This window comes from Mirounga angustirostris, unplaced genomic scaffold (assembly GCF_029215605.1).
Source record: "Mirounga angustirostris isolate CCGP_5_RB_7025 unplaced genomic scaffold, mMirAng1.0.hap1 SCAF_3, whole genome shotgun sequence".
Taxonomy (NCBI): Eukaryota; Metazoa; Chordata; class Mammalia; order Carnivora; family Phocidae; genus Mirounga; species Mirounga angustirostris.
In genome coordinates, this window is record NW_026991711.1 from 49,437,709 (window position 1) to 49,452,653 (window position 14,945).

Below are 14,945 nucleotides of genomic sequence, written 5' to 3' on the forward strand. Positions count from 1 at the left end.
TGGCTTTGTTCTAGTCTCCCGCCTGATCACATTCTCTCCCCTTTTTTTTTAATCCTCTTCTTTCTTTTTTTAACCAACTTCTTATCAATTCCTTTTATAAAATCTTTTATAGTTTTCATCTTTACAGTCATATTCCATCCCTTCATCGTATTTGTCCTTATTTTTGTGCATATATAAGTTTTTTTTTCCTTAAAATTTTGGGAGGCAGTTTCATCCAACAGGCAAAATAGGCCCAAAATCTAGTGTGTGGCACTGATCTATTCACCAGCCTGATCATATTTGATCATATTCTTTTTTTTTTAATCTTTTTTTTTTTCTTTCTTTTTTCTTTCTTTCCCTGTCTTTTCCCCTGGTATCAGGTCTCTTCTGATTGGTTTAGTGTATATTTTTCTGGGGTCGTTGTTACCCTGTTAGCATTTTGTTCTCTCATTCATCTATTCTCCTCTGGACAAAATGACAAGATGGAAAAAATCACCTCAAAAAAAAAGAACAAGAGGCAGTACCGACTGCCAGGGACCTAATCAATATGGACATTAGTAAGATCTCAGAACTAGAGTTCAGAATGATGAATATAAAGGTACTAGATGGGCTTGAAGGAGCATGGAAGTTATTAGAGAAACCCTTTCTGGAGAAATAAAAGAACTAAAATCTAACCAAGTCGAAATCAAAAAGGCTATTAATTAGGTGCACAATACATAAAGAAAGAACATGAACCATATGATCCTCTCAATAGATGCAGAAAAAGCATTTGACAAAGTACAGTATCCTTTCTTGATCAAAACTCTTCAGCGTATAGGGATAGAGGGTACATACCTCAATATCATAAAAGCCATCTATGAAAAACCCACAGTGAATATCATTCTCAATGGGGAAAAACTGAGAGGTTCCCCCCTAAGGTCAGGAACATGGCAGGGATGTCCACTATCACCACTTGTATTCAACATAATACTAGAAGTCCTAGCCACAACAATCAGACAACAAAAAGAAATAAAAGGCATCTGAATCGGCAAAGAAGTCAAACTCTCACTCTTTGCCAATGATATGATACTTAATGTGGAAAACCCCAAAGACTCCACCCCAAAACTGCTAGAACTCATACAGGAATTCAGCAAGTGACAGGATATAAAATCAATATACAGATATCAGTGACATTCCTATACACCAACAACAAGACAGAAGAAAGAGAAATTAAGGAGTTGATACCATTTACACTTGCACCTAAAACCATAAGATACCTAGGAATAAATCTAACCAATGAGGCAAAGAATCTGTATTCAGAAAACTATAAAATACTCATGAAAGAAATTGAGGAAGACACAAAGAAATGGAAAAACATTCCATACTCATGGATTGGAAGAACAAATATTGTGAAGATGTCAATGCTACCTAGAGCAATCTACACATTTAATGCAATCCCTATCAAAAGACCATCCACTTTTTTCAAAGAAATGGAACAAATAATCCTAAAATTTATATGGAACCAGAAAAGACCCCGAATAGCCAGAGGAATGTTGAAAAAGAAAAGCAAAGCTGGTGGCATCACAATTCCAGACTTCAAGCTCTATTACAAAGCTGTCATCATTAAGACAGCATGGTACTGGCACAAAAACAGACACATAGATCAATGGAACAGAATAGAGAGCCCAGAAATGGACCCTCAACTCTATGGTCAACTCATCTTTGACAAAGCAGGAAAGAATGTCCAATGGAAAAAAGACAGTCTCTTCAACAAATGGTATTGGGAAAATTGGACAGCCACATGCAGAAGAATGAAACTGGACCATTTCCTTACACCACACACAAAAATAGACTCCAAATGGTTGAAAGACCTCAATGTGAGACAGTAGTCCATCCAAATCCTAAAGGAGAACACAGGCAGCAACCTCTTTGACCTCAGCTGCAGCAACTTCTTCCTAGAAACATCACCAAAGGCAAGGGAAGCAAGGGTAAAAATGAACTATTAGGACTTCATCAAGATAAGAAGCTTTTGCACAGCAAAAGAAACAGTCAACAAAACTAAAAGACAACTGACAGAATGGGAGAAGATATTTACAAATGACATATCAGATAAAGGGCTAGTATCCAAAATCTATAAAGAACTTATCAAACTCAACACCCAAAGAACGAATAATCCAATCAAGAAATGGGCAGAAGACATGAACAGACATTTTTCCAAAGAAGACATCCAAATGGCCAACAGACACATGAAAAAGTGCTCAACATTACTCGGCATCAGGGAAATCCAAATCAAAACCTCAATGAGATACCACCTCACACCAGTCAGAATGGCTAAAATTAACAAGTCAGGAAAAGACAGATGTTGGCGGGGATGTGGGGAAAGGGGAACCCTCCTACACTGTTGGTGGGAATGCAAGCTGGTGCAGCCACTCTGGAAAACAGTATGGAGGTTCCTCAAAAAGCTGAAAATAGAGCTACCCTATGACCCAGCAATCGCACTACTGGGTATTTACCCCAAAGGTAAAAATGTAGTGATCCAAAGGGGTACATGCACCCCAGTGTTTATAGCAGCAATGTCCACAGTAGCCAAACTCTGGAAAGAGCCAAGATGTCCATCAACAGATGAATGGATAAAGAAGATGTGGTATATATATACAATGGAATATTATGCAGCCATCAAAAAAAAAAAAAAACACAACAAAATCTTGCCATTTGCCATGATGTGGATGGAACTAGAGGGTATTATGCTATGAGAAATAAGTTAATCAGAGAAGGACATGTATCATATGATCTCACTGATATGAGGAACTCTTAATCTCGGGAAACAAACTGAGGGTTGCTGGGTGGTTGGGGGTGGAAGGGATGGGGTGGCTAGGTGACAGACATTGGGGAGGGTATGTGCTATAGTGAGTGCTGTGAATTGTGTAAGACTGTTGAATCACAGACCTATACCTCTGAAACAAATAATACATTTTATGTTAAAAAAAAAAAAGAAGAAGAAGAAAATAGTAGGAAGGGAAAAATAAAGGGGGGAAAATCGGAGGGGGAGATGAACCATGAGAGCCTATGGACTCTGAGAAACAAACTGAGGGTTCTAGAGGGGAGGCTGTTGGGAGGATGGGTTAGCCTGGTGATGGGTATTAAAGAGGGCATGTATTGAATGGAGCACTGGGTGTTATACACAAACAGTGAATCATGGAGTACTACATCAAAAACTAATGATGTAATGTATGGTGATTAACATAACAAAATTAAATTAAAAAAAAAAAGGACACATTATTGCATGTATAGGGAGGTATAGGGAGTATAGGGAGGTAGAGCCTCAGGAACAGTCCTCTGAGGATCTACCACAATCCCATTTAACAAACTCTAGTTTTAGCTATGTAATGTGAATTGGGTGTTGTCACTAATTATTTGATTGAATCTTTATAATATTTTGAGTTTTTAAAACATGACTTCAGTATCATTCCAGACACCATCCTCAAGGAGGTAGATCTCTACTAACAATTAGGACCATAATCCTAAACCTATATGTTACCAGTTTAGCATAACCCCTCAGAGAACAATAATTTCTGTGTGGTGGTGTTACATTGTTCCTAAAACCCTACAGTAACCACTGCAGGATTATGAAATGACCAAAACACAATCATTGTGCTCACCTAGCTCTGAACCTCGGAAAAATTATGTAAGTGTACAAAGAACTTCAATAATATTTAGAGTGAATGCGGATCAATATCAAAGATCTGTGTGTGCTCTATAAGCAATGAAGATCTGTGCAAAGGAAAATAAATTGTTCTGTTATTATTCAAATGAGGGAGAAATAACATCCTATATGCATTTGAGGGGGCAACAAATTTTTCTGGTGGAGGACAATTAGTAAATTAATTTGTTAAATTGTCTGTGGGGGCTTAAAGAATAATAGATATTTTTTATTAAGAGTGATTTGATGGGAATTGCACTCTAGTTAAAGGAAGGAATGACCAAAAGACAAAAGGGCAGGAAAGCATAGTGTTTGTTTTGAGAAAAGAAGTAAGCTAGTTTAGTTAGAGTTTAGAGTTATAGAAGAAAACACCCAGAAAGAAAGCAAGGATCCTGAAGCAGTGGAGAGCTATTAAATAGCAAGAAAAGGTGTTTATGCCCTATGTTAGGAGCTTTGGTAAATTATGAATATTGTGGGGCAGTGAAGTAACAAGACTGGAACCGTGCATAATGAAGATATTCTGGCAACACATAAGTGAGGGCATACCAGTGAGTTGAGAAGTGTAGTAGGTTGAATGGTGTCTCACAACAAAATCATGTCTACCCAGAACTTCAGAATGTGAATGTAGATGATGTTATTAGTTAAGGATCTCAAAATGAAATCATCTTGGATTTATGGTAGGGCCTGAATGCTATGACCAGAGTCCTTATAGAAGAGGAGAAGACACAGAAAGACACAGAGATGATGTGAAAATGGAAGCAAATTGTAATAATGTATCTATAAGCCAAAGAATGTGAAGGATTGCCTACAACAACCAGAAATAGGAGAAGGGCATCGGATGGTTCCTCCCTCAGAGTCTCCAGAAAGAACCAATCCTGCTGATACTTTGATTTCAAGCTTCTGTCCTCCTTAACTAATAGAAAATAAATTCTGTTTTAAGCCACCCAATTTGCAGTGATTTGTTATGTCAGCCTCAGAAAATCAATATAAGAGACTATAGCAGATGTCCAAATGAAGCATAATAAAGGTCTGAACTAGAGGGGGGGGGAAGTAAAAACAGAAAGAAGCATGTGGACACAGGATTTACCATAAAGTTTATGTGTCACAGACCCTCACTTATACAACCCTCTCTGAGGCTTATACTGAATTATGCATGGAAATTGGAAATTCTTTACTTAAATAAAGCCCACACACCATATAAATTACTAAGCATACAAAGACTAGACTAGCCCCTGTCTACATGACATAGCAAGTAACCTATTTTAGTCAGTTGCAATGTTAGAGAGAATCCAATGTTTTCAGTTTGGCAATCACAGATGTTGGTGATATTCCTTATCAGAAACAATAAATTTAGGGAAGGAGCTTTTTTGCAAGTAAGCAAAAATCAGGTTTTCTAACAATTTGTAATCTATTTATCCCCTAAGATCCAGTCCACCGCTGGATTTAGCCTGTGGTCTGTAGTTTGCTGACCCCTGGTACAAAGAAGCAACTCTAATGAAATGTGTTAAGTGGTATAATAGGAGTATGTATACAGTACAAAATGGTCACAAAGCAGGGGAAGCAGTTTCCTGCCACTATGTACTGGAAAAGCCTTTCTAACTCCTATTGTGAATTAGGTTTATCTGGTCTTTTCCGAAAAAAAAAAAAAAAAAAAAAAGTTGTTGACCTGTGGTTTAGACCACAAGCTCCTCTAGGAAGTGGCTCCATTGTTTTTTCATCATTGTATCTACAGTGTTGAGTACAGAGCACATCAAATAGTAGATGCTAATTCATCTTGAAAAATGGAGAACCTGAGTCTCGGGTACTGATAAGCTATCCAAACGGAGATATAAAGCAGGTATTAAAAATACGGATCTTGGGGCGCCTGGATGGCTCAGTCAGTTGAGCATCAGACTCTTGACTTCAGCTCAGGTCATGATCTCAGGGTCATGAAATTAAGCCTGTGTTGGGCTCAGGCTCGGTGCTCAGCAAGGAGTCTGCTTGAGATTCTCTCTCTCCCTCTCCCTTTGCCCCTCCCCCTGCTTGTACTCTATAAATAAATAAATAAATAAATAAATAAATAAATAAATAAATAAAATCTTTATTTTTAAAATTTAAATAAAATCTTAAAAAAATATGGATCTTGAATTCAGGAAAAATATTGGACTGGCAACATCGATATAGATAATTGACACAGATGCCATTGCTGAAACTTTAGAATTGACTGAGAGCTCTGAGGGGCGAGGCTATTACAAAGGAAAAGACCTGAGGATGAACTTTGATAAATACAAGTATCATATTGGTTGCTGCAATGAGTATAGTCAGGCATTTTGGATATACTAACTGTAGAGACAAAGAGATACTTTAAATAAATATATTCAATAAATTGGTGAAATGGAACTTTATTGTAACTCTTGACTTTCTCTAGCTTTTTTCTTGTTTGGCCCGTCACTTACAGGAAATGTCAAGTGATTCTGGAGACCACCTGGAGTTGCTTTAACTTCAATCCCCTGAGAAGCCTCAAAAGGTCAAGTATCATCTCCTACTGCTTCTCAGATGCCTTTACATCATACCGAGTTCCTAGTTAATCTTCCCCAGTCCTGTAAAATTCACATGTGCCAGTTCTCTAGATAGAAATGACACACATTCTTTCAATTTTGGAAACAGAGCTTTTTCGCATAGACTCAAGGGGATAATCCCACATTTTAAAGAAAGATTTTAAAATATTGAAAGCTATAAAGATTAGAGTAGCTCTTTAAAAATTCCCTAAAAAGCACATTATGCAGTAATAATGTACACTGTCTTAAAAAAATATATGATTTAAATTTCAAAAAGTCAGGAATAATTTTAAGTGAATTTACAGATACGGATTAATCATGATATTATAGTATTTAAAAATACATGCACACATATGAATGTACACATATAGAAACCAAAATGCACACATATAAACACAAGTACCATGTGTGTTCATTACTGATAATAGCTCAACAAAAGTAATAAACACTTTGAGATCTTACTGTATGCCAAGGATGAACTAAGTCACTGCAAATATTAGCTTCTTTATCCTTCCAGCAACTCTGAGGTAGATAATATTATTTTTTACACTTTCCAATTACTACTTTATATAGCCAACACAAATAAAATCCCAAAGGAGTCTCAAAATAAACCAAAAGCTTACTCTTCAATTTAAGTCAAGAAATTGTTTATTTAGCATCTTCTATCTGCTAATCAGTATGCCACATGCTTAAACACAATGTCTTACTTCTGCATAAGAAAAGATACACTAATGCAGTCATGGACATCAAAGGAGCTGTTTGCCCTCAAGGTAAATGCCAGTCTCCATGCTAGAAGACAGAAACCAAACTGTAAGAAAACCTTTCAAAAAGGAGATTTTCAGGTTCTAAAAAAAGGAATAGACAGCCAGTTACCAATGGAGCACAGTTATTTTACCTTATTCTTCTCCTTTTCCTTTTCTTGCTTTCACTTAGGACTTGGCCTTATCTTTTCTATTTCAAATAATCCTCCGTTCACTTCAAACTGGAATGGAGAGGCATGGAACTGTTTAAACTTCTTTGCTATTTCCCAAGACATGCTCTTAAAACTGTTTAATTAATTAATTATTTATTGAGAGAGAGAGAGTACGTGTGGGCAGGCACTCTAGCGGGAGGGAGAGAGAGAATCTCAGACTCCCCGCTGAGTGCAGAGCTGAGTGCAGAGCCCCAAGCAGGACTCGATCTCAGGACCCTGAGATCATGACCTGAGCTGAAATCAAGAGTCTGATGTTTAACCGACTGAACCACCCAGGCACTCCAAAACTCTTATTTAATTTTAAAAGCCTAGCTAATTTCTTTGGGGGGAAGAAAGAGAGAAAGGGAGAAGAAAGATGGGGGTGTCAAGGCCAGGTGACTGCCAACGTGTCCAGTGCATGCCAGAAGCTGGCCTGCGCTTCCCGGGGCCCCTTTCACCTGCCTCTCCCACCCCACCAGGGGTTAAGGCAGGGAGGGAGGGTGCCACAGCCAGACTATATAAAGGCCTGATCCTGGGCTGCTGGTATTGGGATTCACAAGGTATCCTTCTGGGGTCTTCAACATGAAGACCTGATGGGGTACCTGGAAGTAAAGCCCTCAGAAGCATCCCCACTCCCCACCTCCAACTGCATCTGGGAGATTCTCACTCTCACATTGGTTCACACTCAGCCTCCAGCACTAGTTTCTGGCTCCAGCAGCTTCTATTCCAAGAAATTGAAAAAGTCCTTTCAGCTGTGTTAGATCCACAATGGTAAGTATAACAACTCGATATTTCTGTTCAGGTGCTTTTTTATATCTGTGACTTGGACAGTTTTGCTTCTTGTTTATTTCAACTTCAGTCAATTGATTCAGTTTACGTATGTGTCTATCAAGGGATCCCGGCCCTGTGGTTCATTCCCTACAATATTCTATCCCTGTCTCACTTAATCTCCAAGGCCAGTGTTAGAGTCATAGTTCAAAGCATACAAAAATTATGATAATCATGTTGAAGATCCAGAAAAAAACAATATGAAATTCTTCTAAATTGGATATAATTTTTAATGAATGTGATCAGGAATTGACTTAGACTCTCAGATACATGCCTTTAATATGTAACCTCTTGGCCTACCATAGAGATTTGTCAGACACAAGGAAAGCAGCATGTAAAGAAAAGTCTTTACCTGACCGATCTGACAGTCCCTAGTGTTTGTCTCTACGATGAAGCTGTGTTGGCCTTGCCCAGGAGAGTGCACAAAGACAGCACACTGGCCTGTCATCTTCATAAAATCACCTCTGTGGATGATGATAGTGAATTTGATGATTTGAAAGGAGAGCTAGATAAATATATTCCCAAATACCTTGTCGGAAAAATTAAAGTAATAAGAAACACAAAGTGTGAGGGACTGATTCGAGGAAGAATGATTGGAGCAACCCATGCTACAGGAGAAGTTCTGGTATTGCGGACAGCCACTGTGAAGTGAATGTGATGTGGTTGTAGCCTTTGCTGGCTGTCATCCAGGACATCCAACCATCCAACCATGGCTTGCCACCCAACTGATATCAGTGCAGACACGCTTGTCTACAGCTTGTTGTCTTCTGTGGAACAGGGAGGCTTCAGCTGGGGGCTGTACTTCAAATGGGACCTTGTTCCCCTTTCTGAGCTACGAGGACCAGATGGAGGTAATGCATCAGTAAAGTCACCCGCAATGACTGGAGGATTGTTTGCCATGAATAGACACTATTTCAGTGAATTGACAGTATGACAGTGGCGTGTAAATCTGGGGAGGAAAAGATTTAGAAATATCACTTAGGATCTGAAAATGTGGTGGTAAGCTCTTCATCATTCCTTGCTCTACAGTAGGACATGTTTTCTGAAAAAAAAAAAAAAAAAAAAGACCACCATATGGCTCTCCTAAAGGTTAGGACACTGTGACACATAACTCTTTGAGTCTGGCACATGTTTGGCTGAATGAATATAAGGAGCATTATTTTTCCTTAAGACCTGATCCGAAGACCAAAAGTTATGGAAATATCAGGTGAGTTGTATTGAAATGAAGAAGAAATTGGGTTATAAATCATTAAATGATATCCAGATAATATTTACCCAGAAATGCAGATATCTACAGAAAGACAATGTGGAAGGAGGCACAGTAAGTGTAAGAAAAATCAGTTAAGGGACTGTTGCATAGCCCAGAGGAAAACTGCAAGAGACCCGAGGAAGGTCTGAACTAAGGCATGACTTGATTATCTTGCACACTACATACTGGAATTGTTTGTTTGGAAAGTAGGATATAAGTGCACTAAAAACAAAGAAGAGATTCTAGTTTCATCCATTGCTTCATACCCATTATTGCTTTATTTACTATATGCAAGAAAGTTTAGCAAATCCTGAATTTAGCTATTCAAAGATAAATAAGACTGAGTCTATTTTCCCAAAGAACATACGGTATACCATAAGAGACAAACAGATGCTAATGCTGCTATTCTTTCATGCATTAGAAGTCAAGGTGAAGAAGGAGAGAAATTAAAGAATGACTCCCAAAGGATGGGAAGAGATGTGGACGTCACCAAAGATGGCAGGCAGGGTGGGAGAACACAGCTGGCAAGGAAGATGATAAATTAAAATTATGAAAGATAAAATACGAATTCTGTGATCCATTAAAAATGTTTTTGTGAAGAAATGAATATACCTGGAAAATTATTAGATCAAGTTTACAGCTATGCAAGTTATCGAAGCTGAAGATAAAGACTTCCATTTTATCTCAATCTGATGGGAAGACATTTTACCACATGACAAAACAAAATAAAAAGGTGTACTTTTAGTTTGTGATGTAATGAGGGATTGGTTGAGACTGTATTGTGTATGACCTTGCATAAATCATTTCACTTTTGGTTCCCAATTTGCTCTTCAGTAAAATTAGAAAATAAAGCTAAGAATTTTTCCAAAACTAATATGCGTTCTGAGTGAATTCCATCTTTTTCTTGGTGCCCATCTCCCTGTCTCCACCAAACTTTGAGAATATTCCTATAACAAACAACAAAAGAATCAGCAAGGTCAATATAATTGTGTTCTGTTTTGTTTTAATGCCAGTTTGCTATGGAATTGCTCACTGATGGATCATGTTACACTGGAGAAAGATCATCACTAAACAATCTCAAAAGGTGTTCCCTCTCTAAGCTGAAAAAGCCATCTTCTTTCCATTTCCCCTACAACTGGGTGACATTTGTGCTGTTGGAAATCAAGGGACAGCCCCATGAAGTCCCCATCAATCATTGCACTGGAATCTGCTCTGCATTCCCATGACAATGTCTACCAAGTTTGGTTTTCTTAATAAGAGCTGCAGTTGGTCCCTAACATGTGGAATAGCAGTAAATGGTGAAAATGTCATACTCTGCCTTACACAGAATAGGTGCTGGTAATTTATTTTTTAATTCAAATTCATTTGTTTATACTAAAAGTTAAGGATTATGTTAGCAGTGCTCAGCATGTGATTCTGTGTTGAAGAGTGCCAAAGATCCTCCGGGTGTTGCTCACATAATTTCTGATTTGAACAACAAACACTCTAAGATTGGAAAGAACTTTGGTAAACATGAATAAGAAAAATGACAGCAGGTTTTTAGCATCTTTTGATCAAACAAAAAAAAAAAGCAAAGTTGCATGGGTCACCGACTATAAATGTATATTAAATTAACATGACTCTCATCTTCCAATTATGTAATACTGTAGTAGTATGAGTCCTGGTTGCCAATTCAGAATAATGCATTTTAGGGCAGGCAGTAGATTATAATAGAAAAAGACGGGCCAAATCAAATTTGAGAATAAGGAAAGTGTAGTTGAATACAGGCGAACTTTTTTGAATGAGATGGATAAACATCTCTGAATGAAATATTCAAGACTATGTAGCAAACTGCCTCCCAAGGGAAACAAGAAAATTCAATTTCATAGGAAAATTAAAATGCGAATCAGAAGTCTCTAGAAGGTACACACATGTACACACACAGACACACACTTATATTTGTGTTTAGCAAAAACAAATAGATTACTAGCTAAGCTAATAGATCTTTACATCTGTATGTCTTTTCCTTCCTTTGTTTCCATAAGTACTTGTCATCATTGCCCCAATCATTATTTCTGAACCAAGGTTGATTTTTTTTTCTTTTAAATTCATCTGCCTTATTTCCTTATCTCCCCCAAACCTAAAGTAAGTGTAGATGTATTTTTTTTTAAGATTTTATTTATTTATTTGACAGAGAGAGACACAGCGAGAGAGGGAACACAAGCAGGGGGAGTGGGAGAGGGAGAAGCAGGCTTCCTGCCGAGCAGGGAGCCCGATGCGGCTCAATCCCAGGACCCTGGGATCATGACCCGAGCTGAAGGCAGACGCTTAATGACTGAGCCACCCAGGCGCCCAATGTTGTATATTTTTGAAAATTTATCATGTTGAGGAGATGCACAAGTATAAGTCACAGATTTAAAGCCACAATAGACAGAGAGGGCACTGCAATGACAGGCTCTGGAGTCCAGAATTTTAAAGAGTTTTATTCAATTCTAGAAACCTCGTTTCCCTTCTTTGTTTCCAATTAAATAGAATTATTTAAACCAATCTCCTCATCTTTGTTTTGAATATTAGCACTAATTAAAGTATATGGTGAGATAGCACATATCTAGTTTTCTGTCATCCTCTAACATTCTTCTAAGATACGATCGCCGCATTTGATATTAAAGGGACTGAGGTATTGAGAATGAGGAAATAACTTGTCCAAGTTTATATAGCTAACAAACAATGGAATCAAGATGGAAGATTTTGACTCTAAAGCCTGCCTCTCAACCACTACTCCAAAAACTTGCAGTAAATTCTTAAATGCTTCAACCGTGCAATGTATACTTTTGATAAATATGTAGCTTTCTCCAAAATGGTACTAGACTCTCATAGAAGATGCCTATAGGTCTCAGAAAATCATGGTGGGTGTCAGTTAACTTCAGGGCGATACTTCATGACAAGAAAGATAGAAGAGAAAAAAATTAAAATTGACATACCCGATTAATTTACTGCCAATGAAAACAATCTTTTACTGTTGATGAAGATTCTCTCCTTGACCACACTTCAGGCAAGCAGCTCTGAGCTTTCTTCTTGATGAGGTCCCCAGTCTCGGCCCCATTTTTGCCAGGCCTGCAGAGCACAGTTCTGGCAAGAATTCTGCTAATCCCCCACTCTTGATATCTGATCATCCTCAATAACTAATCAAATTCCTCATGTTCTACTATATCCCTCCCCCGGCACCAAGCCATATCTGCTCACTCTGGCCTGCCCTCCACAAGAATCCTGTTAGGTCAGATTAGCAAGAATGCCCCTAATCTTTGATGTCTCTTCTCAGTAATCTTCCACCCAGCAACCACCTCCCCCGCTAAACACCCACCCACCTACCTTGCTGCTTGACTACAAATCCTCTCTTGTCCTTATATTCAGAATTGAGCCCAGTTCTATACTGATGTCTCTTTCCCCTTACTATAATAGTTCCTGAATAAAGTCTGTTTTTACTGCTTTAACTACTTTCAGGCTCTGCTTTTTGTTTGTTTTTTGTTTTGTTTTGTTTTGTTTTGTTTTGTTTTGTTTTGTTTTGTTTTTAAACACCATACACATGCCGGGCAGAGAAGCATGAGGAGAGGAATGAATTTTGAAGATAATGACATTTTTTTTAAAATGCACCATTTCTCTGCCTATATTTAAAGGACTCTTTGCAAGGAAGTTTTTAGAATATGATCATTTGGTTCAAATAGTAGCATAGAAGCTGTGTTTATTTGCTTTGGCAATATTCCTAAACTCAAGGGAGGGATGTGAGAGTTTACTTAACTTCTTCAAAATACCAACTTTGCCAGGCAGTGATGGACTGCATCTTTTAATCTACAAGTGGGCGCTCTCCTACTGAAAAATTACAGAATCAACCTGAAGCACGCTTTGCAGCTACTCCTTCCCACCAGCACTCTGGTACTTTGATTAGGATTTACTGTGGCTAAAATAATGCCCTTATCATCTTGTTTACTAGCTTTTCTGAGTAGGGAATATCTTTGGAGAAGAAAAAAACCTGTTTGATCCACAATCCCTTCTCCACAGGGTAAGCCACAGTTATCAGTTCTTATGGAGTGAGATCGTATTGTTCGAAACTATATTTCATGAAACAGTCATAAAAGATTCTGAAATATTATCAAGTGAGCACTTTGAATACTGGAATAACAAAAGCAGAGTTTATCTTTCATTTGATAACAAGTCTTTTGTGCTTTCTCTTGTGTGCTAAAGAAATCATTTACATCAATTGCCTTAAAACAATGACAACAGAACACCACTTAGCAGCAGGTGTCGGATGGACAAATTTCCACCAACAAAGTTAGCCCTTTTACAAAACAAAATGTATGTAACTTGTAACTTTATAGTTTTTGAATTCTTGTAATGTATGATTCAATTATAATTTTTGCAGGTCAAGGAAAGCCCCTTCCCTTCACTCCTTCTAAAATGCTCTTAAAATAAGTCTCTGTGTTTTTTCAATGACATGATTATGAAATGTATTCCACTGCCCCAGGTCCCACAGCAGAAGCTTTCCCATTATTTTCTACAAGATCCAATAGAGCATTCTTGATTTCAATCAGGTCAGACACCCTGTCACAATCCAATCTTGACACATCAATGACAAGGCATATCAGAGCAGTCTAAAGTTTACAACATGTAATAAAAACTGAACTAAAGTCAAGCGTGCTATCCTCTTGTAGGCCCAGGGAGACTCTAGGCAACTGGTGATTTGTAGGCTCCATTACATCCCAAATGTTCGATGTATCTAGCCCTTGGCAGGGTGTCAAGGACAAGAAATAATCAGTCTTTAGAGATCACTTTTGAAATGTTATGCCCTCTGCTTCCTTCAGGTGAATCATTCCTTCCGTGTTGTCAGGATCCACTGATGAAAGCTGACGACTTTCAATAGCCTGTGACAAGTGAGGTATTCCCTTCTCCACACGTGGAGGAAATGATACTGTGCAATCAGCTTTCACCAGGCGTACTGTGAGCGATGAGCTACTGCAAAACATCATCCTCATGAGCTCTCTTCCAGAGTCAAAAGTAAAAAGCAGGATGTATACGATCTTGTATACAAGAGCAGAATGATCACCAGGGAGGCAGAAAGGAGGGCATTTTAAAACTTATTTACAGATATTTCATGTCTAGAAACCAAATTTTGTCTTCATGTTGAATATTTAGATTCAAAAGAGTAGACTAGTATCAGGTATCTGAAAATGACATGGAAGTAAGTGATGCAAATTGGTGGCAGTGCTCACATAGCAATGAGTATTAAATAGGCATTCTGGTCTGAATATGACTTTTAGTCCAACCACTATATGATAATATATCTGCAAAGAGAGTTGTTATTGATTTTCAAATAGCAACTTTTTTTCTCATAATAGCCTTACAATTTTTTTTCACTCACTAGAATTCCAATTATTTCAACCATAAAACCACAACAATTTAAGTTTCTCCTACCAATGCCCTAGAGCTATCATATTTATTGTTAAAATAGTAATTTTTAAAAACTGATTATCTATTTTCTAGTTAGTTTAGATCTCTAGTTTCAGCTTCTCTTTTCACATGTAGTTCAGTTTCAGTTAATTCACTGTGTTTTGAGGTTAGAGACTATATAATGCAACTAAGCATAAAGAGAAATGTAAATGACACCCCCAATTTTCATTTTGTATAGACAATGTATAGAATGATGTGCTGATAGAGGAGATAGAATACAAGGATTCAAATATATCAATC

The 14,945-nt window shown here is 37.8% G+C and overlaps 1 pseudogene; it reads left to right on the forward strand.

The window, feature by feature from the left end:
* Window positions 1–7,915: 7,915 nt before the first annotated feature.
* LOC123839224 (polypeptide N-acetylgalactosaminyltransferase 11-like) lies at window positions 7,916–9,373 on the forward strand (annotated as a pseudogene).
* Window positions 9,374–14,945: the final 5,572 nt, after the last annotated feature.